The 22,541-nt window shown below is 42.9% G+C and overlaps 1 protein-coding gene and 1 non-coding gene across 5 annotated transcripts in view; both read right to left on the reverse strand.

Annotated features, from left to right (window-relative positions):
• Positions 1–22,541, reverse strand: part of LOC126474370 (syntaxin-1A) — a 334,042-nt gene that overhangs the window by 278,382 nt on the left and 33,119 nt on the right. The gene's annotated exons all lie outside the window — the stretch shown is intronic.
• Positions 9,950–10,024, reverse strand: Trnas-cga (transfer RNA serine (anticodon CGA)). The gene has a single exon. It is a non-coding gene; the product is annotated as a tRNA-Ser (tRNA).

Here is a 22,541-nt window from a genome sequence, read left to right on the forward strand (position 1 = left end):
TAGCAGTAATTCCTCGCCAGGTGACGCTTCTATCGCCTGGACGGGTTTATATTTATAGTAGGGTGGTGTGACCAGCTAGACGAACTGTATTCTTATCAATCAAGGGACACTTTTACAGTGTGGATGCACACAACACAAAATTTATTCCCAGCCGCGTCAGGAAGCGTTGCACCATTCCAGTGGTTAAGTTTCAGTGACAGATGTAAGAATAATTTGTACAGTTTCTAGCTTTGTCTGAGCATGTTTAAAGGATAGAGCATTTTATTTCAGCAGCCGCACGATCCACAATGGAGACTATGATTATTACTGCTTCAGACGAATCATTACCGGTAACAGAAATGTAACGCATCCGACGATTCATTAACGGTGATAAATTGGAACCAAGCGGGACGAGTTGCGGCAAGTTAAAGCCATGTACACGAGTGGAACACGGGGAGGTCTTATGCTAAGAGCAATACGTTTAGTCCCCGACGAGTATGATACATCATAATTACCACTTCCTACACAGTACTGATTTTACGATGATGGTTAGTGCTAGAACAGGGTTAGTGGTGAACAGCGCACCATTGCTGGCTACTCACAAGTATGCCATGTAAGAATACTTCTGCTTGTATCAACAATGTTGCAAACGAGTGTATCGGCAGAGAACTTGCAGATGAGATCGTGTTCGCCCTTTTGTATTCCACTCGCAGTTTGCGATGTAAGTGGATGGCTTGCCGTCAGTCGATCTGTCTATCTGTACTGCTATAGCTACTGGCCAAGAAGGCGACTGTCCCTTATTAAATTTCGGAGTTCTTTGGAGGATTTTGGAAGAAAGTTGACAGTTCCTTTTGTGCTTCTTTTGAGGCGTAGTATTCTTGCTGTACATTAGTGCACGGCCTTACCTGATCTGAGCATTTAATTCTGAAAGTACATTGGATTTATGTGACGAAATAATGTTAATGTGTTAAATGTCGTCAAATGGGTAATGTGAAATAAAATCTGTGGTTCCAATGAAGTTCAATTTCGTTTTAAGAACATCACAATCGACACCTATAGTAAAGCACTGCAGTCTAGCACTGAATTCAGTGCTAGCCCCTCTAGAATGCAAACTTAAGCCAACAAAGTGTTGTTTCACGAGTGATTTACACTTACGTTTACCACAACAGGTGTTTGGGTCTTGCACCCTTTATGAACTATGAAGGAATACATTCTCAAACCGAAATCAGCGAAACACGGTCATCTCCGTCTTACATCCTAGCGTACTCTTTCACAGCTGAATCATAAATACTTACTAATTATCTTTATCTGGAAATCCGAAACTGCGCGGCGCGTGTCTTACTGACTGCACATCTCTGGAACACATACTACAGCATTTCTGTGTATAATTGCTCATTCATACCTAAACCCGTAAGGCAAGTCTCGCGCTACGCGGAATTGCGGGTATACAGCAAAAAAGTTTTGCTTAAATCTCTTGTCTTTAAAGAAAATTTTCTGTTGACTGGCAGTTCCTACCGGGCATACTTACGACTGTGCACGATGTATCCGTTGTTTCACAAAGCTTCGCATTGTGCCTGTTATTTGATGGAGAGCTTTCCCATTCCTGCGTTATTACCCATTTTTCATCTAAATCACAAAAATTTACAAGGAATGTGAGCTTGCTAACTAAACTGCACTTGCACAACTAGAAAACTGATGCCGCATTGCTTTCAACAGAGTTTAATAGCCTCCTAAACGAAGTCTTCCAGCAGTAACATAGGCGCAAGTGCGGAAAATATGAGTTCTTACAATAAATCAGTAACATGCATCACAATAGCGGTAGCGATCTGATGATAATATACACCGTCGCGAAGCAAATGTCACGTCAGCTGTAGTTTCGCAACGCTGTTGAAAAGAACGAATTCCAACTTAATAGGCACTGGAATTTCTGTCGGGGCATCGAAAGTGATATTTGTGGACGTTACATCAGGTTATCCAATGTAGGAAAAACAATTGGGGGTGGACACCACAGTATTTTTCTGAGATGAGCTGACGAGGACAATTCATCAATATTAGACATATTTCTTCAGCCGTATTGCACCTACCGAGAACTCACTTTTTCCATTACAGAAAGCAATGCACAAAATGATACATTGCTTTTGCAGAACCACAGGAACTTAGATCACCTAGTTGAAATAGCAGTGGACTTTTCCTGAAACGAGGAAGTCCCAATATGCGGTCACCATGCGTGCTATTTTGAAGCTGAGTAGCGCGCAACGAGGAAAATACAATTACCAGACATCCCCCTGGTAACAGATGGATGTGACACAGTAGCCAAAACTTTCACAGCTGCAACTAGTAGTCAAATACGAGGGCTATCCACAAAGTACATTACGTTTTGGAATTAAAAATAAAGTATCGGAAAAATTTTGTATTATATACAGATGAAAGCCACACTTAAAACTACTTTTTTACATAGTTGCCATTTAAATTAAGGCACTTATCGTAGCGATGGACGAGCTTGGAAATTCCTTCGTCGTAAAATTCGGCCGCCTGCGCCTTCAACCACGTGGTTACCTCTTCTTGAAGCTGTGCTCGTCATCAAAACGCTGCATAGCCAACCACTTCTTCATTGCTGGGAATAAGTGGAAGTCGCTCGGTGCCAGGTCGGGACTGTACGGCGGATGAGGAAATAACTCCCACTTAAAAGATTCGAGAACTTCACGAGTGGCATTTGCCGTGTGGGCCCGGGAGTTGTCGTGAATCAGCAAGATCTTTGAGCCCAACTTTCCCCTGCGCTTGTTTTATATTGATCTTCTGAGGTTGTGGAGAGTTTGGCAATACCTTTGAGAGTTTATTGTAGTGCCTCTTTCCAGGAAATCCACAAAAATCACACCTTTTCTGTCCCAAAAGAGGTAACCACGTGGTTGAAGGCGCAGGCGACCGAATTTTACGACGAAGGAATTTCCAAGCTCGTCCATCGCTACGATAAGTGCCTTAATTTAAATGGCAACTATGTAGAAAAGTAGTATTTAAGTGTGGCTTTCATCTGTATATAACACAAAATTTTTCCAATACTTTATTTTTAATTCCAAAACGTAATGTACTTTGTGGATAGCCCTCGTATTTGAGGGAAAAATTTTGCAGTTTTTTCCGGTATCAGTCTTGAATAAAATAATGTTAACATTAAATTTATGCACTGACTAACTACTGAGTTTAGATTGTAATAATATCTGCATCGCTCGTGGATCCATCCTACAAGCATTTCAAACTTTTCCCGCGTTTCTGACTGCTTATAAGATAATCATATTCACTTAACATGTTTCATGGCACTTAGAAAAAGCCACGACATTTTTCATATTGATTCCTTTCACATATAGCACTGCACAAATAGAACTCTCTCATTAATCAAACAGTAGCTTCCCTTTGGGCAATTCAGAAGAACTCGTCAGCTATTTCAGTTTTTATAAATGGAAAAGAATTACCTTTCGCCAACAGTGATATCTAAATCAGGGTGGCCTGTTAAAGATTTGAGTCAACTTCCACCGAGTGCATTAGAAAATCATTTTATCAGGTGGCCTGATCCAAGTTCAGTTACAATTGTTACTACAACGTTGAGTGAATGAGATGCTCTCCGTACAAATGAACGATAATCTGTAACTTCACTGTAGCTAGCTAACTGATCCATTGTCGAAAGATGCAAAATCTTCCGCGTTTTCTAACGGTGTAGGCACATAATCTACACATTCCTAGATTGCGATTCTGAAGAAATGTGTGTTGGATACGGTGCTAGCGACTTACGGAGCAATTCATGGCCCGATATGCCGAGGCTGCAGTTTGGGACCGCTGCCCTATGGCACAGGAGGAAGTGTGTGCAAGTCTTCTGTTACCTTGTCCTGCAAGGAGCCGGTCGGCCTCGCCAGTACTGAGCCTCCGGCAACTTGTTTTCGCAAGATCAAACTGTCCTCACCAACGAAACTTTCCAACGACTGGTGGCCATCCACTGATGCGAGGAGAGACCGAGTGAGAAATTGTCATTAAAGCTTTCCTCTCGCATTGTCCCCAAAACGCCCGATTCCGGGAAACTCCACAGTTGACTTTATTCTCGGATAGTAATACCGTCTGTAGACGTACAAAAATTCGTTTGCTTTGCTTAAAGTTGGTGTTATTTTCAGGCAGCACGTGAATACTTGCTTAGTTTACATCAAGTATGCAGATGACAAAAACGACAGAGTGCATTTACAATGTGGGGAAAGAATTCTGAAAACACGAAATACCATAGACAATGTGAGTGCATAAAAATCTTTCAGTGAGGCAGCTGTATGTTCGTAGTCCTCTGACAGGATATTTGTTTTGTTAAGGTACAACATACTGCAGCAGCCTAGTGATAATTCTTTTCAATGTCAATAAACTTAAACAGCCATATACTTTACGTTTTTATCCAAATAAACGAACTTATTGTACAGCGCCATAAAACACTGGATGAAGTGAATTCCAATTGTTATACAACGAATTCACGATATCCAGCGTTTAGGGTCTGAATACGACAAAATGAATTGCCGAAACTGATTGATTTCAGAGTAAAATAAAATCTTAGTACTTGGCTGTTTGTGAAGTTTATTGACATTGAAAAGAACTTACCAACCGATGTCCCTGGCCATGGTGTACCAACAGAGAAAATGATAATTCAGTTTTCTTAATGTTTTAGGGGACACGACGCCTTATGTTGCACGAGAAACAGTTATGGTACCGTCTGTTGCAATTTACGAAAGCAGTTTAAACTCTTAACAGCTAGGCCTTCAACTAAATCTGCTTTCATATACGAATAGAGCGCCACTTAGGATACCAGTACCAAGACAAAATATGATGGATGTTCCTGTGATGCCCTACACTGTACCAGTTCGACTATGATTCATGGGTCAAGTTGTTTCTTTTTCAATGTAGCCAGCTGTGATGAATCCAAACGTTTAATAAGATCGATTGTACAGAAAAGCTGAATTAAAATAGAGCGTTCAGAAAAGGTATCAAGTGGAGAACACAAGAAAACAGCAAATGATGGAACTAAACTTTAGTGCCTTACACTTCAATCGCTCATTCCTTAAAATTTCAGGTGGACACGAAAACTCTTCTCTAAAAACTATTGGCATCTTATTGTGCCCATGTAACTGAAAAAAGTGCGTTCAGCAACGTTCGCGATTGAAGCGTGGCACTTTGAAGTTTGTAACTCGTGTAATCCCTATCCTGCGTTCCCCCATTCTTTCGGTACAAAGGCAATCAGAGAGAGAGAGAGAGAGAGAGAGAGAGAGAGAGAGAGAGAGAGAGAGAGAGAGCCGTTACACTACTTATCCCTCGAAAGGGTACCTACACATTTCCAATGTATAAGTATCCTAAAAACATTTAACGTTCTTGAAGGAAGTGTCAAGCCCGAAACTGTTTGGTGGAATTACATTGTCAATAATTAGGGAGTGCCTGCAAACTTTACATCAACAATTGTTATAGAACCAAGGTCTACGTCTGCATTATGGACGAGTTTAACGTATTCTCAGTGTCGATATGAGGATCAACGGAGTACTAATTCTTGTGGGAAGCATACGGAGGATATGGCCGTGCCTCGTTTTAGATAGTAGTTTCAATAAACGACGAAGGAACTATAAGAGACTCGGCGACGGAAATTTTAACCATGTTATTCCTAAATAAGAGGCTAGTGCCTTTTCCATTGCTAAAGCTATATCGGCATTGGAAATTATAAAATGCACTGACATCTGGGGAAGTCATTTAACCAATAGACCAGAACCAATACCTTTAAATTCTATTTGGTTTCTAAACTCCGCCTTGTGCGTGATATAATGTATTTTGTTTTTTCGTCTATTCTCCAAAACACATTTCGGCACCCATGTCTCATTTTATGTGAATGTTTATACATTTCTGTAAAAGTATTACACAAATATTTACCTTGTGGATGAGGCTCCCTTTGTGTCCGTCTTCGCTTGCTAATAATTTCTATCATTATTATACAAAGTTTATAACTGTTTATTTTAGGCATGAAAACTAGAAAATGTGCATTTATTTTTTGATTGCTCGGGTGAAACTACATTGGTTGTTACGGTGAATTTGTACGGGTCGGCTCGTTGTTTTGCCTTTTCACCGTTTGACAGCACGTTAAATTTTGCCAGTTAACTAGTTTTCATGTATACTGCTCCGTTATAGTTACATCTGCATCTACTTGATTACTGCTATTCACAATAAAGTGCCTGGCAGAGGGTTCAATGAACCACCTTCATGCTATCTCTCTATCGTTCCACTCTCTAAGGGCACGTGGGAAAAACGAGCACTAAAATCTTTCTGTGCGAGCCCTGATTTCTCTTATTTTCTCGTGATGATCATTTCTCCCTATGTCGGTGGGTGCCAACAGAATGTTTTCCCAATCAGAGGAGAAAACTGCCGGCTGCGGTGGTCTCGCGGTTCTAGGCGCGCAGTCCGGAACCGCGCGACTGCTACGGTCGCAGGTTCGAATCCTGCCTCGGGCATGGATGTGTGTGATGTCCTTAGGTTAGTTAGGTTTAAGTAGTTCTACGTTCTAGGGGACTGATGACCGCAGCTGTTAAGTCCCATAGTGCTCAGAGCCATTTGAACAATTTTTTTAGAGGAGAAAACTGGTGATTGAAATTTAATGAGAAGACCTCGTCGCAACGAAAAACGCCTTTGTTTTAATAATTACCAATCCAATTCACGTATCATGTCTGTGTCACTATCTCGCCTATTTCGCGATAATACAAAACAAGCTGCACTTCTTTGCACTTTTTCGATGACATCCGTCAGTCCCACCTGATGCGGATCCCACAACGCACAGCAATACTGCAGAATAGGGCGGACAAGCGTAGTATAAGCAGTCTCTTTGGTAGACGTGTTGCACCAGCTAAGTGTTCTGCCAATGAATCGCAGTCTTTCGTTTGCTCTACTCACAATATTATCTATGAGATCGTTCCAATTTAGGTTATTTGTAATTGTAATCCCTAAGTATTTAGTTGAATTTAGAGCCCTCAGATTTGTGTGACTTAAGGCGTAATCGAAATTTAGCGGATTTCTTTTAGTACTCATGTGAATAACTTCACATTTTTCTTTATTCAGGGTCAACTGCCACCTGTCGCACCATACACATATCGTATCTAAATCATTTTGCAAGTCGTTTTGATCATCTGACGACTTTACAAGACGGTAAATGACAGCATCGACCACAGAACATCCTGCAGAAGACAAGGAAAAAATGAACAGGAACAGGTTGGCGGGGAATCCGCGAGCCGGATCGGCAGGTAGGCAGGAAAAGGCAGCAAAAGCGGCCATGACTCATACTGTGGGTCTCAGGAAACGCGTGAGCTGCACAGTAGAGCGGTAAGTGGGGGGAGAGGCAGGAGGAGTGCTCTGAGGAGGGGAGTGACGTAACGCGCGGGCGGATTACCCGAGTAACAGGTCTGGCGAGCATGCGGGGCCGGTGGGTGACGGCTGACGACTAACAGCCCACACCTGGCTTCGGATCGCGGAGTCCATACCTACACACTGCCCACCAGCTGCGGCAGGCAGCAAAACCTATCACCATCGGGATCTCTGAGTAAAGCAATTTTGCACAAAACTGACTGTCTCATGCCGCAGTAGTTTATTAGTAGCGGACGGCAACTCATTCCTCTGAGCAGAGTTCCATTTATTACAGAAGGTAAGCAAATTCGAATTATCTCGGTAGGTTAAAATTGATTCCGTATTTCTGGATTTCCGGAAGGCTTTTGACAGTGTACCACACAAGCGGCTTGTAGTGAAATTGCGCGCCTATGGAATAATGTCTCAGTTATGTGGCTGGATTCGTGATTTCCTGCCAGAGGCCGGCCGGAGTGACCGGCAGTTCTAGGCGCTACAATCTGGAGCCGCGCGACCGCTACGGTCGCAGGTTCGAATCCTGCCTCGGGCATGGATGTGTGTGATGTCCTTAGGTTAGTTAGGTTTAAATAGTTTAAAGTACTAGGGGACTGATGACCTCAGAAGTTAAGTCCCATAGTGCTCAGAGCTATTTGAACCCTGTCAGAGAGATTTCACTTCGTAGTAACTGACGGAAAGTCATCGAGTAAAAAAGAAATGATTTCTGGCGTTCCCCAAGGTAGCGTTATAGGCCCTTCGCTGTTCCTTATTGATATAAACGATTTGGGAGACAATCTGAGCAGCCATCTTAAGTTGTTTGCACATGACGCTCTCGTTTGTCGACTAATAAAATCAGGAGATCAAAACAAATTGCAAAACGATTTAGGGAAGTTATATGTATGGTGCGAAAATTGGCAATTGACACTAAATAACGGAAAGTGTGAGGTCATCCAGATGAGTGCTAAAAGGAATCCGTTTAACTTCGGTTAGACGATAAATACCTAGGAATTACAAATACGAACAACTTAAATTCGAAGGAACACACAGAAAATGTTGTGGGGAAGGCAAACCCAAAACTGTGTTTTATTGCCAGGATACTTAGGAAATGTAACAGATCTGCTAAGGAGACGGCGTACACTAAGCTAGTTCATCCTCTTTTAGAATACTGCTGCTCGGTGTGGGATCCTTATTAGATAGGATTGACGGACTACATCGAAAAAGTTCAAATAAGGACAGTACTTTTGTATTATCGCGAAATAGGGGAGAGAGCGCCAGATACAACACGCTAATTAGGGCGAAAATCATTACAACAAGGGGGGGGGGGGGGGGGGTCTTTCGTTGTGACAGGAACTTCTCACGAAATTTAAATTCCAACTGTCTCAGAGTGTGAAAATATTGTGTTGGCGATCACCTACAGAGGGACAGATGGTCATCAAAGCAAGTACGGTAAGACTGAAGCGTTCTTTTCGACAGTGGAACGGTAGAGAAACAGCTTGAAGGTGATTCAATGAACCCGCTGCCAAGCGGTTAATTATGAATTGCAGAGTAATCATGTAGATGGATACGAAAACACAAGTACCGCTAGGTATATGAGGCAAGTGTCTGTGGTCACTTGTTGGTCAGCGTAGATGTGTTCCCGCGAATATGAGCTTTTGCAATCGCTGACCCGTAAGAGCAGCGTGTCTGTATAAAATTATATTTAAAATCGGGAAAACCACTGAAGAAACACACCAAATGACGTAAGGTTTTTGGAGACATTTTCGCCAGACAGAATTAGGAGTAGTGTATCTGAAAAAAATTAATATTGTCTTATCATGAGGAGCGCCGGTCAATAATAGTTCACTAAGTCGAGATCCGATTCCTCGATCATAGACACATCGTCGAAGATCTACGCAACACCATGCGAGTAAGTTATCGTACCTGCGAGCGTACTGTCTGAAAAATTAACAAGAGAAAGAGTGCGAAACTGGCTTCAAGACAATCAGAAGCAACATCACGTGGATGTCTGCAAGGAACAAACAACTGCTTTTAGGCGATGCAAATTTCCCTTCAAACGTTGTCATTGGTGACTAAAGTTGGCCTATGGGAATGACCATGAAAGTACGCGGCAATTGTCGCAACATAAGGGTCCTCTTAATTCGACCATATACAGGGTGATTCACGAAGATACGCAAATATTTTAATGTGTTATTCTACAAATGAAACTAAAGAAGAAAGTTCATATAAACATAGATCCGCAATTTAGTTACGGAGTTAAGGCTAATAAAATATTTAGCCGGAAATTTAGCTATTTTGTTAATATGAAACCATCGCAAAAACTGTACGAGGTTAAAGTAAAGCACTGTTTCCATTTATTTAGTTGTTATTGATCTAGTGAATCTAATAAAACATGTCCCTGACGTGCATCTGCACAAGTTTTCCAGAAAATCCAGAGAAGCAATTTCGTAAAATTTAATTTATTAACTACTTGGCCTAATTTGTTTTTTTTTTAATTCCAGACAATTGCACAGAGTTTTCAACAGAATGAGATTTTCACTCTGCAGCGGAGTGTGCGCTGATATGAAACTTCCTGGCAGATTAAAACTGATTGCCCGACCGAGACTCGAACTCGGGACCTTTGCCTTTCGCGGGCAAGTGCTCTACCAACTGAGCTACCGAAGCACGACTCACGCCCGGTCTCACAGCTTTACTTCTGCCAGTATCAGCGCACACTCCGCTGCAGAGTGAAAATCTCATTCTGGAAACATCCCCCAGGCTGTGGCTAAGCCATGTCTCCGCAATATCCTTTCTTTCAGGAGTGCTAGTTCTGCAAGTTTCGCAGGAGAGCTTCTGTAAAGTTTGGAAGGTAGGAGACGAGATACTGGCTGAAGTAAAGCTGTGAGACCGGGCGTGAGTCGTGCTTCGGTAGCTCAGTTGTTAGAGCACTTGCCCGCGAACGGCAAAGGTCCCGAGTTCGAGTCTCGGTCGGGCACACAGTTTTAATCTGCCAGGAAATTTTCAACAGAAGTTTTACAGAATTTAATTTTGGAAAAATGATGGTAATAACATTAACCGAAACTGTATGAATGTGTCAGGTAATTACTTTTATTATCATAGCACACGTGAATTCATACTAAACCGTAAAAAAGCAAAGCTCAGTGTTAAGGGAGTTGTACAGTATAAATACAATTTCACAATAAATGTTCAAAAATGTCTCCACCGAGTTCAACAACATCCATAATATCTTCCTCATTGTCTTCACGTATCCAGCGCACGTACTGATTATAACCTGTCTCCCGTAACATTCGAAATACTCCACTAATGCTTCATGCATTCGGAATCCTCCGAGTTGGATAACGTACGCGATATTCTTTAACTGCAGCCGTAGCATTACCATCATTTGCCATAAATAGACACCATGCCGGCGTATTCTTCTGTCGTAAATTTGAAAGGCATCCCTATTACATAAATAATCTATAACAGTTACTACGTGGTTTCGCTTAAACATACTTATGTTCTTTAACTGAACAATGCAGAAAAACTCTTTCAAGGTTAGGAAACGACTGAAACAACTCATTAACGGTTGTCAACAATGACATTAACGTTTCTATTGTGTAAATGGAAAGTAAACAAATTTACTTGTATAATACTCTTTCCTTCTCTGGAAGTTCTGGAAAACTACTGCAGATACACGTCAGGGACATGTTTTATTAGACTCAGCAGACTAATAATAAAATAAATGGAAATCGAGCTTTGCTTTAACCTCGTAGTTTTGCGATGGTTTTATAGTAGCGAAGTTGCTAAATTTCATGTTAAATCTTATTAGTCGTAACTCCGTAACTAAGCATTTGCGGACCTACGTCTATGTAAACCTTTTCTTTAGTTTTAGAAAAACATGTTAAAATATTTGCATATCTTCGTGAATCACTCTGTATGCCGATTTTCGTACAGCTGCAGGGCGTGATACCTGGAACCTTAACCTACATCACTGTATAGATGGTTTCAAAATTTCGATCCATCCCTGGGAACATCTCCCAGACTATATTCCCCGAAAATCAGCTGAAAAATTTGGAAATTAATATTAGTAAAATATTTGGTGGGTAAGTAGGGATGAGGTAATGACCCCTTCCCCTCCTTTGGATACGCGTATAAGAATAAGCAGCAACGGTCTGCCCGGATGGTAGCGCCCTGGCGGAAGAGACTGCACCGAGAGACGGCGCGACCTCTGCCTTGCTGGGATAACCTGCCCTGCCCTGCCCTGCCATGCCATCCCGCGAACCGCTGGGCTTGTTCACCCGCCAACCGGGATTACGCGGTCGGCCGCCTAGGGCAGTAAGCCGTAAACAATACGGCAGGCGAGCGAGCGAGCGGGCGACCGAGACGGTTATTGGCCGATCTGCGCCACGGCGTTTAAGCCGCTCCAGTCTGGAATCAACAACAGCATACGGTCTCTCCCCCATGAGCTTTACGATTCCACTGCCCTGCTACAATTATCCATAAAACTACGGGCGTTCATTATTATGCGCGCGCGCGGGCGTAGTGTCAGTCTTTTTTACCCCTTTGACACACACGAAATTTTGTAAGGTACGCTAGCTCTGCTGTGGGGCGATCAGTTTGGTTGGAAATTAAAACATTCCGTACGCCAAGATCGCAGTGTCTGCTGCTGCTACCTATATGCTAAAGCCGTCGGCACACGGACCGTGCATCCGGACGTTGGGCGTAGAGCGTGCCGAGTTTGACGTCATAGCGTGGAATAACATCTTCGGGAGTCTTTCCGAACGTGCAGAGCAATATCTGGCATGTCAGATATTATGAGTGTGCGGCTGAGCGTTGGCCAATGAGATGGAACGTCACCTACGTCACACGCACGCCGTCTCCCTTCAGTACAGAGTTATGAGGCGCCATATTGGCATTATTTCAAGCCTGTATACAGGGTGTTACAAAAAGGTACGGCCAAACTTTCAGGAAACATTCCTCACACACACAAATAAAGAAAAGATGTTATGTGGACATGTGTCCGGAAACGGTTAATTTAAATTGTTAGAGCTCATTTTAGTTTCGTCAGTATGTACTGTACTTCCTCGATTCACCGCCATGATTTCATACGGGATACTCCACCTGTGCTGCTAGAACATGTGCCTTTACAAGTACGACAATATGTGGTTCATGCACGATGGAGCTCCTGCACATTTCAGTCAAAGTGTTCGTACGCTTCTCAACAACAGATTCGGTGACCGATGGATTGGTAGAGGCGGACGAATTCCATGGCCTCCACGCTCTCCTGACCTCAACCCTCTTGACTTTCATTTATGGGGGCATTTGAAAGCTGTTGTCTACGCAACCCCGGTACCAAATGTAGAGACTCTTCGTGCTCGTATTGTGGACTGCTGTGATACAATACGCCATTCTCCAGGGCTGCATCAGCGCATCAGGGATTCCATGCGATGGAGGGTGGATGCATGTATCATCGCTAACGGAGGACATTTTGAACATTTCCTGTAACAAAGTGTTTGAAGTCACGCTGGTACGTTCTGTTGCTGTGTGTTTCCATTCCATGATTAATGTGATTTGAAGAGAAGTGATAAAATGAGCTCTAACATGGAAAGTAAGCGTTTCCGGACACCTGTCCACATAACATATTTTCTTTCTTTGTGTGTGAGGAAGGTTTCCTGACGTTTTACAGGTATGTGGGTGACGGCAGCGCGGTTACGCGCCGCTTAATCACCAGAGCGCGTCATCCGGCCAGTAAGCTCTCTGTGTAACAGCTGACACGGAGGGCAACGCCTCGCAGGGCCGTCCACGCCCATTCTACCGCACCTACGCTAGAAACCAATAAACCTTCAAAATCGGCGAAAATCTGCTGCAATAAGGATTTTTCCCCCTCCGGTATCAGACTCTGCGGACCACGCGATGTCGACCGTCACATTGTCTTCCTCTCCCACGTGCTGCCATGCGGAAGCGGTAGGGAGGGGCGTGGGACCAGCACGCCGTTCTCCTGAACGCTGTCGACTTTTCAGACCGTGGGGCCACTACTTCACGTTCCTCAAATAGCATCACGAGACTGAGTACGCCCCGTTCCAGTCCTCTGATCACGGACCGGGAATTGCACCCGCGGCCTCCGCATGGGAGTCAGACGCGCTATCCACTGCTACGGAGACGGAAGGAATCAGAAATTTACACAAATTTCTTATATGAATAATTTTAACGTGATCGGGCTGTAAAGACAATAACGATGCAAATGCTGAGTGCCTGGACAACAAGCAGTGATACTACACTTAGTTTCTTGAGTGATAGTGTAATGTTTTCTCAATCGAAAGCGGCAGGGTCCGAGCATGTGACAATGTAAAAAACCTCTGGAGTGCTACCTCCCTTTGAGTACTGAAAAACTATACTGAAGTAGTACTAGAAGTACGAAAACAAATAGTAAAACGACGACGACAGAATAGTGTTGGGAACCAAAACTTGGCAAAACTGTATTTCTGATGAATTTGAAGCAGATGGTACCATCGACGATACACTGGGTATCTCAAACAAATGCACTTACGTGCTGACTGTTTTTCCAATTGTAACTAATGCAATATAATGGCAGGAGAACTTACCTTTGAAGAAAAGAGAGAGAGTTTGCCCGTAAGTATTATTGGGAAACTGAAAACGGGACGAAGTACAAAGACGGTTCGGAATGGAGTTCGATGAACCTCCACAAACGCACCCCAACACTGCTCGCATCAGAGATAAATTTGAAGCAGATGGAACCGTTCACAATGTAGACAAGAAACGTTATGGACGACCACGAACGTCCACCAGCCCTAGAAAATAATAGCAGTTGCGGGAAACCCTCATTTGATCCCACGGAAATCGATACGACAAACGGCTCGGGAGACGTATCTCAAGAGTGTGTTCATTGTATCTTGAAGCGTTTGTGCTGAAAATGTTACATACCAACAATAATCCATACTCTCAGTGAAGACGATCTCCACCCAAGAGTTCAATTCTTCGAATTGTACCCGGCAATATGTTCAGAAGACACACGGTTTCCACACAAAATTGCCTGGAGCGATTAGGTCAACTTCAAATTAAATGGTACAATTATTCGGCATAACTGTACCTACTAGGGTTCTGTAAATCCCCATGTTACAGAAGACGAGATTTACTTTAAGTAAAACGGAGCACGTCCCCATTACCATCACAATATAAGAGCTCACCTCGCTGCAGTTTTCCCTAACACATGGATTGGAGCAAGGGATAGCATTGATACCCTGCGCGTTCCCCAGACCTCACGCTAATGGACTTTTTTTTGGGGATACTTCAAGAACGCAGTTTATCGCACAAAACCCAGAACAATTGATGCACTGAAATTGGAAATTGAAGACAATGCCGCGAGGTTCCGTAAGTACTGTGGCGTGACGTTTGCGAATACACTGATCAGCTTTGTCTGGATAATGAAGGCCATCAATTTGAACATTTGCGAACATGGTTCTTTAAAAACATTTTTTTCTCTAATTCAAGCATTTAAAGCTGTGTCTGTGTTCATAAACAAAGTTTTATATTCAACGTGTAAGTACCTTCTTTAGACACACCGTACATAAGAAAATAACGAGGAGATCACAAGCAGTTATAGTACGTTTCACTGCCACTAAATCATAAAAATTCGTGAGTCTTCGAGCACACGATAGTGGGGTCCACCAGTGAAGTGAGTTCGGCAAGCTCCAAAAAAGGAAAGCGAACATTCCGAGATTACGGCAAGATGCGAATGAGGACCACCCAGAACGATTACTGACAGTATGGCACTCTGGTTCACACGGATGATCAGGTAATAGGGAAAGTGACGTGATAAACGAGGCGCAATCCCAACTGCTTAACACTGGGAAACCATTATAGCTGTGTACTGGATTTCTGTTAACTCGGTATTTAGATTGACAAGGAGGCGACTACCAAAGGTTACCGTGCAGTCTCGTTTATCACTACTCGCTGTTATATGGAGACTAACTGCCAAGGTATATCTCGATACTTTCCAAACGCTTGTTTTTCACTGCTACTCGAGAATGATTTGGAGAGAACAGATTGCGGATAGGTGGCGCCACGTGGGAATGTGGGTCGGCTGAGCAGCGTGCCGCAATAGTCCGCGCATTCGTGATTAACATTAGGCCAGGGTGGCGCAGGTGATCACGGGTTCCAATCACGGTCCGGGGCATATTATCACTCGTCGCCGCCGATTCCGCGTAAAGTCCCGATGCAACTGACATCAACAGTCCCATTCCCCGCCCCCCTTCATCTTCAATTTAGACGGATGAGATTTTACTTACTATACTCCGTTCACCATAAGAATAAACCTGATGTAAACTAACACAAACGTGATGACTGGTAAGCAGCCATAAGCTCCCGTGCACTGGTTTTGTTCCGCTCTTGGAAGTAGGTCCAACTTAAGTATGATATCTTATTACTATGACACTGTAAATTAAACTTTAAGACATACAATGTATTAACAGCCTTCAACGTTTTTCCTAATCATACTTCAGCTACATAAGTTTTATTTCAAAAATCTTGTATAGTCACAGTCTCTGCAAGCGCTACTTGTGTTCTGATTGCCTCGCTGTTCATATGTACCGCGAAATTGGATGACACTGCTTTCTGCTTCGTAGTGCAACACGCATGCGGAACACTGTTCATGGATAGAAACAAGTTGTTCTTTACGTTTCCTCACAAGAGTACTGAGAAAAAGCACTTGAGGTTTTCAAGAAACAGTGTTTTCTAAATATAGGCGTGGGTATTATATTGGTGGCGTAGTCGGCAACGTCGTAGATTAATAATCGGTTGGGCTAGTGAGCATCTGTTCGAATCCCGTTGTGGTCTACAATTTTTTTGTTCGGTTTGAACACTTGAATCATTTAAATATGAAATTTATATATAGTAATTCACTCATACATAACCTTTTTTTTTTAGAAAAATGCACGTCTTCTAATTTCTAATTACATAGCTCAAGCAAAATTCTGGATTTCATTGCAAATACACAGTCTTAATAATCGATGTTTCATAAATTATTGTTAAAGATTTTGACGTTAATGAAACATTACACAATTTAACTTTACATAAAAAAATAAAGCGCTTCATTATATACGAACGTCCTATCATTCTGATGCCTTAACACGAAACAAATACTGTCTCAAATACGTGGGCGTGACGTGGACAAGGCCTCTACAAATGGGTCACGCCTTCGAATGCTTTGCAATACGGTATCAATCGTGCGGCAGTAGCTTTCGGTGAGGCGGAAACGACCAAACCGACATCGATGGCGTAACCGCCGTTATCAAATTAATGGTTCTCACTCATTCCCTGGCTGATAGGGACACAATTAAGCGCTAAGTATTTAGTTGCGTGGGAAACGCGACACCTGCAATTCTTAGTCAGACCATTACGTCTGCACGAGCTACAATTTCTCTGAAATTTATCAACCCATAATCTTATCATGATGGGTGCTTAGAGATGCACGCTATATATGAAACGACAATCTGTTCTGAGTCATGTTCCCCTGCACAAGAGGTGAAGAGTTGGAGGCAACATGAATATAAAGAGCGCATTTCTAAGTCACATAATAATTCTGCATTGAAACTGGGTACCTAAGTAAAGGAAATGTCTAAAAGTGGAATTCACAGAGTCCGGTTTTGAATGGGAATACCTTGTGGATATGTAGAACACTTGAGAACGTATAAGTAACACACAGAAAGACCGTTACAGATAAAAAATACGTGGTGATGAAAGAAACTTATAGTTCTGTATATTTCAAGCAATGTTGGTACTTAATGGATTTAGGGAAGACTGGAGAGATGGTTGTCACTTAAGGAAATGCAGATGTTATTCTCATAAAAGAAAAGATATTTTAATGAAACAACTTAATTTTCGGAAACAATCTGACTTATTCTAATAATAATAATAATAATAATAAAATAACAATAATAATAATAATAATAATGGCCGGGTCCAAGTCTTTCATTTGGACGCCACTTGGGAGGTTTGAGTGTCCTTAATGTACACCCCCTCATCCAACCGGCGAAAGAGCACCTACAGTTCAACGTGGAATACGACCCACGTGTCGTTTCTGGCGGCTCCTCACATCGTTGAGAGGTGAAGGCAGACTGCGGTTGCGACTGCCTGCAATATACGTCGGTGAAAAAAATGCTAATAAACTAATGAAGTTGTATTTCTTTGAAAGCATCCGTTTAAATTTAAAAATTCAACTCCATTACTTTACCAGCATTTTTTTTTTCAAGCATATGTAGTTGACTATCAGAACACTTATCTTTGGACAATGACAGAAGTCAAATCCATTAACTCACTGAATTTAATCAGTGAAATAAAGGTCTTTAAAAATACAGCATTACAACTATATTTTAGACTGGTGGACTACGTCATCATTGTTAACAGAACATAACAATATGTATAGTAAGGAAAAAGGGTACGACAAAATGACCTTGTTTCCTACAGCATGGGTAGCATTTGTGATATCACTGTCCCATCCGCTTAGAGCTTGGTAGACCCGAATTCCACAAAAAGGTGTACCGAAACCAGAGTTTTCATCTATTCCAAACTATTCGAGGTATAGTGGTTACCATTGTTGCGTCTAGGTCACCGGGTCCTGGCTTCGATTCAAGGCTTCGTCGAAGATTTGTTTCGCTCGGGAGCTAGGTATTATTTCATCTCACCACCACTGAACAGTCGCCAGAGTGGCCTTAGACTTGCACCACGCGCCCGGAGAACCGCAGACGGCAACTCCCGGCCAATAATGCCGTACGATTATTGATTATTCTCGGTAAAAAGATGCTGCTTTCTTTTCTCCCATGTAATTTTCAGATTCATCTAGGAATTGCGGTTCCCTTTCATTGGAACTGCAAGAATCTGAGTCAATAAGTTTCTTCGATGTTTGTCTTTTCTGTTATGTAGTGGCTTTCAATTATTTTGCACTTGTCTGGATTTTTTGACTACTTTTTTCTCATTTCCGTTCCATATTTTACGTATTTCCTCATTGGTGTCGATGTGAACACTTCTCAGCGGTGTTCGACTTTTGTCGTTTTGAAAGGTGCTTTTTAACTGAACTGGAAACTAAGTTCACTGGTACTGCAATGCAACTGCTAATAACTGGGATATTTAGTTCCAGCTCTAACTGACGCTGCGGACTAGGTGACATGATCGTGTCAGGATTTTAAAGTTACCAAGGTTGCAATATTAAGCCTCGATGAGATGTTGACAATCATCAATGTTAAGTGGAACGTCTGGTGGATTTTAAAACATTGCGTCCACTAGGAAGTGCCCCATTAAACCCAGTAAATTTAATTTCTTTACAAATAGATTAGATGGGTAGATCACGTAACTAATGAGGTATTGAATAGAATTGGGGAGAAAAGGAGTTTGTGGCACAAGTTGACTAGAAGAAGGGATCGGTTGGTAGGACATGTTCTGAGGCATCAAGGGATCACCAATTTAGCATTGGAGGGCAGCGTGGAGGGTAAAAATTGTTGAGGGAGACCAAGAGATGAATACACTAAGCAGATTCAGAAGGATGTGGGCTGCAGTAGGTACTGGGAGATGAAGCTTACACAGGATAGTGTAGCATGGAGAGCTGCATCAAACCAGTCTCAGGACTGAAGACGACAACAACAACAACCACCACCCAAATAGTAGCTTACCCGTTTTCAGATATACTCGTACTTCGCTATATTTCGAGTACAGCTGATACTACTGTTTGGCTTTCATGTTCTCAAGGTTACTATACCAGTTGTAGCCTTCCAGCAAATATAAAATGAACGTTTGTTGCATACATTTCGAAGCCATTTTCACAATTCAGTTTACACAACACAACAAATCGTGCAAAATAAAGTTTGGTATGCACACATACGGACATAAAGGACAAAAATAAACAAAATCTGCCAGTGACTACACGGCACAACCAGTTTGCGCAATAAAAATGTAATTTCAGTAGATTCGACAGTACAATGAGGTGGCAGTAATTAGAGACCGATAAGGCACGTACACAGATGGCGGCGCACAAGGTAAAGAAGGGCGGATCATTGGCAGAGCTGTCATTCTTAAGTGATACACGTGAAAAGGTTTCCGACGTGATTATGGCCGCACGAAGGGAATTAAGAGTTCGAAGGCGAAGCGGTCGTTAGACCCAGACGCACAAGGCATTCCATTTCGGGAATCATTAGGAAATTCATTATTCCGAGATCCACTGTGTTATAGAGTGTCGAGAATACCAAATTTCAGGCATTACCTCTCACCATGGACAATGCAATGGCCGACGGCCTTCACTTAACGACAGAGCAACGGCGTTCACGTAGGGTTGTCAGTGCTAACAGACAAGCGACATTGCGTGAAATAACCGCAGAAATTAATATGGGACGAACGATGAACGTGTCCTTTAGGACACTGAGGCGAAGACTGGCGTTTTGGGCTATGGCAGCAGACGATCGACGCGAGTGACTTTGCTATCAGCACGACATCGCCTGCACAGCGCCTCTCCTTGGCTCGTGACAATGTAGGTTGGAAAACCGTGGACTGGTCAGATTAGTGCTGTTTTCAGTTGATAAAAGCTGATGGTAGGGTTCGAGTGTGGCACAGGCCCACGAAGCCATTCACCCGGGATGTCAACAAGGCACTGTGCAACCTGGCGGTGGCTCCATAATGGTTTGGCCTGTGTTTGGATGGAATGGACTGGGTCCTCTGGTCTAAATGAACCGATCATTGACTGGAAATGGTTATGTTCGGCTACTTTAAGACCATTTGCAGCAAACAATGGAATTTTTATGGATGACAATACGCCACGGCACCGGTCCAGGATTCCTCGTGATTGGTTTGAAGAACATTTCTGGACAATTCGCGTGAATGATTTGGCCAACCAGATCACCCGACGTGAACGTCATCAGACATTTGTGGAACATAATCTAGAGATCAGTTCGTGCACAAAATCCTGCACTGGCAACAATTTCGCAATTACGGAGGGCTGTAGAGGTAGCATGGCTCAATAATTCTGAAGGGGACTTTCAACGACTTCAGTCCACGCCACGTCGAGTGGCTGCGCTACGAGGGACAAAAGGAGGTGCGACTCGATATTGGGAGGTATCCCACGACTTTTCTCAGTATATCTTGTAGCAATAAAAGTGGACAACCTTGTATTTTGCTCATAGATAATTTGCACAATACGAAATATTGCACGATATTAGTGAGGCCCTAGGGCTCGCTTTAGGCGGCAAGAGAATGTTGCTGCCGAACACACTTCATTTTCATTACCATGAAGAGTAGGTACAATTTTTGTCAGCTGCGAGGTAACAACCATTCGTCACACCTGACACGTCAACGAGAAGCAGCGAGCAGGTTTGCAAGCAGGCAGCTTCGTTCTGTGTCCGGATTAAGACCGGCATAGTTCCGGCCGCAGCGCCGGCCTTCGCCAGCATGAAGGTGCACTCTGCGGCACGAGTCGCCGCTAGCAGGCTGCCGGGCGGCCCTGCCCTCGTTCCAGAGTTTCACAGCTGTGTGGCCACGGTTAGTGCAGGGCTCTCTCCTGTTGTCTCTACACACCCCGCTAACCTAAGTACGTCACAACCGTCGTATGCAGTGAGACACTACATTCGTACAACGAGGTCTTGACACTTTTGGGTGCAGGTATTTTAATAACCCAACTGATGTCGCATTGGTGCCTGGATTTATTTCCTTCCTGGTCCACGAGGTCAGTAAGGAGGAAAATAAAATGAGTCGACTCTAAGAATGAAAACGTTACTTTCTTCATAAAATGTGCAGTCTCCACTATTAACACAACATAGAATTACATTGGCCAAAACCCTCTACTCAAGGAATTGTAAATACTTCACGTTCTTGAGCAATCATCATCCCACGCTTGCCCTGTGTTGACCTGTATCAAACTGAATACTGTTGAAATATCGGCGAGTCTATGAGACCAGCAGTGCAATTAGCGTGGGGAATTTGTTACCACTTCGCGTAAGACAATGATTCGTAAGGATGAAAAGTCATATTAAAGAAGTTACGGGGTTGGAATTGCACTGCAAAGCTTTCATAGTGCCATTTATAGACATTACAGAGAGAGTCTTTAAGGCGACTAGTGAAAGCAACGGACACTTATGTCTTGGCGGGTGACTTGTGTCCCGCTTTGCTAAGGCTTGCATCGGGGATCTCAGTCGACTTGTCGCGATTTTTCAACAGGGTGAGGCCGAGCTAGTGGAACTGCAATCGCGTCAGTCTGCGGTGGTCACTAGAGAACACGGCTCAAAGAACGAAATTACCTCAACCAATGTTTTAGTTTCACGTTTCACTACTATACACACATTATGATGGTAGGAGGCTCTGTTGATTCTAATAAGCTACCCGAGTGTCAATAACGTCAACGTATTTTTGGCTGCTTCAGTCGATTAGGTAGTTCTGTTGTGACTCATCTGCGTAACCGATTCATCTCAGAGATCATTATTTTCGAAACTTAAAACTAAAGAAACAAGAAGCGACACAATTCAACTCTGGCTTTACAACATGGGCGTAAAACGTGCCATTTCCGTAATTTGAGGAAAAAACTTCGTTTTTTAAGTTAAATAACTGACATAGCTTTTTTACATATAGACTTACAATCTGAATTTGACACACTTTTCGGTGGCCACCGCTACCCAGCTACATTTAACATCCCACAGCTATTAAGGAACAATAAAGTGTTTATTGGCTCGGAGTAGGCGGTCGGAGGTGTAAATTGACATCAATGGAGACTGTAGTAATAGTGATAGGTCCTGTATGGGCTGATCAATGTCACTGACAGCGCGGAATTGAAACTGAAAAAAATTAATATGGCCCCACGAACATCTACATGGTTATTCTGCAATTCACACTTAAGTGCCTGGCAGAGGGTTCATCGAACCATTTTCATACTACTGCTCTACCATTCCACTCTCGAATGCCGCGTGGGAAAAAGGAACGCCTAAATCTTTCTGTTCGAGCTCTAATTTCTCTTATTTTATTATGATGATCATTTCTCCCTACGTAGGTGGGTTCAACAAAATATTTACGCATTCGGAAGAGAAAGTTGGTGACTGAAATTTCGTAAATACATCTCGCCGCAAAGAAAACCGCTTTTGTTTCAGTGACCGCCACCCCAACACGCGTATCGTATCAGTGACACTCTCATCCCTATTGCACGTTAACACGAAACGGGT

This window comes from Schistocerca serialis, chromosome 1 (genome assembly GCF_023864345.2).
Source record: "Schistocerca serialis cubense isolate TAMUIC-IGC-003099 chromosome 1, iqSchSeri2.2, whole genome shotgun sequence".
NCBI classification, from domain to species: Eukaryota; Metazoa; Arthropoda; class Insecta; order Orthoptera; family Acrididae; genus Schistocerca; species Schistocerca serialis.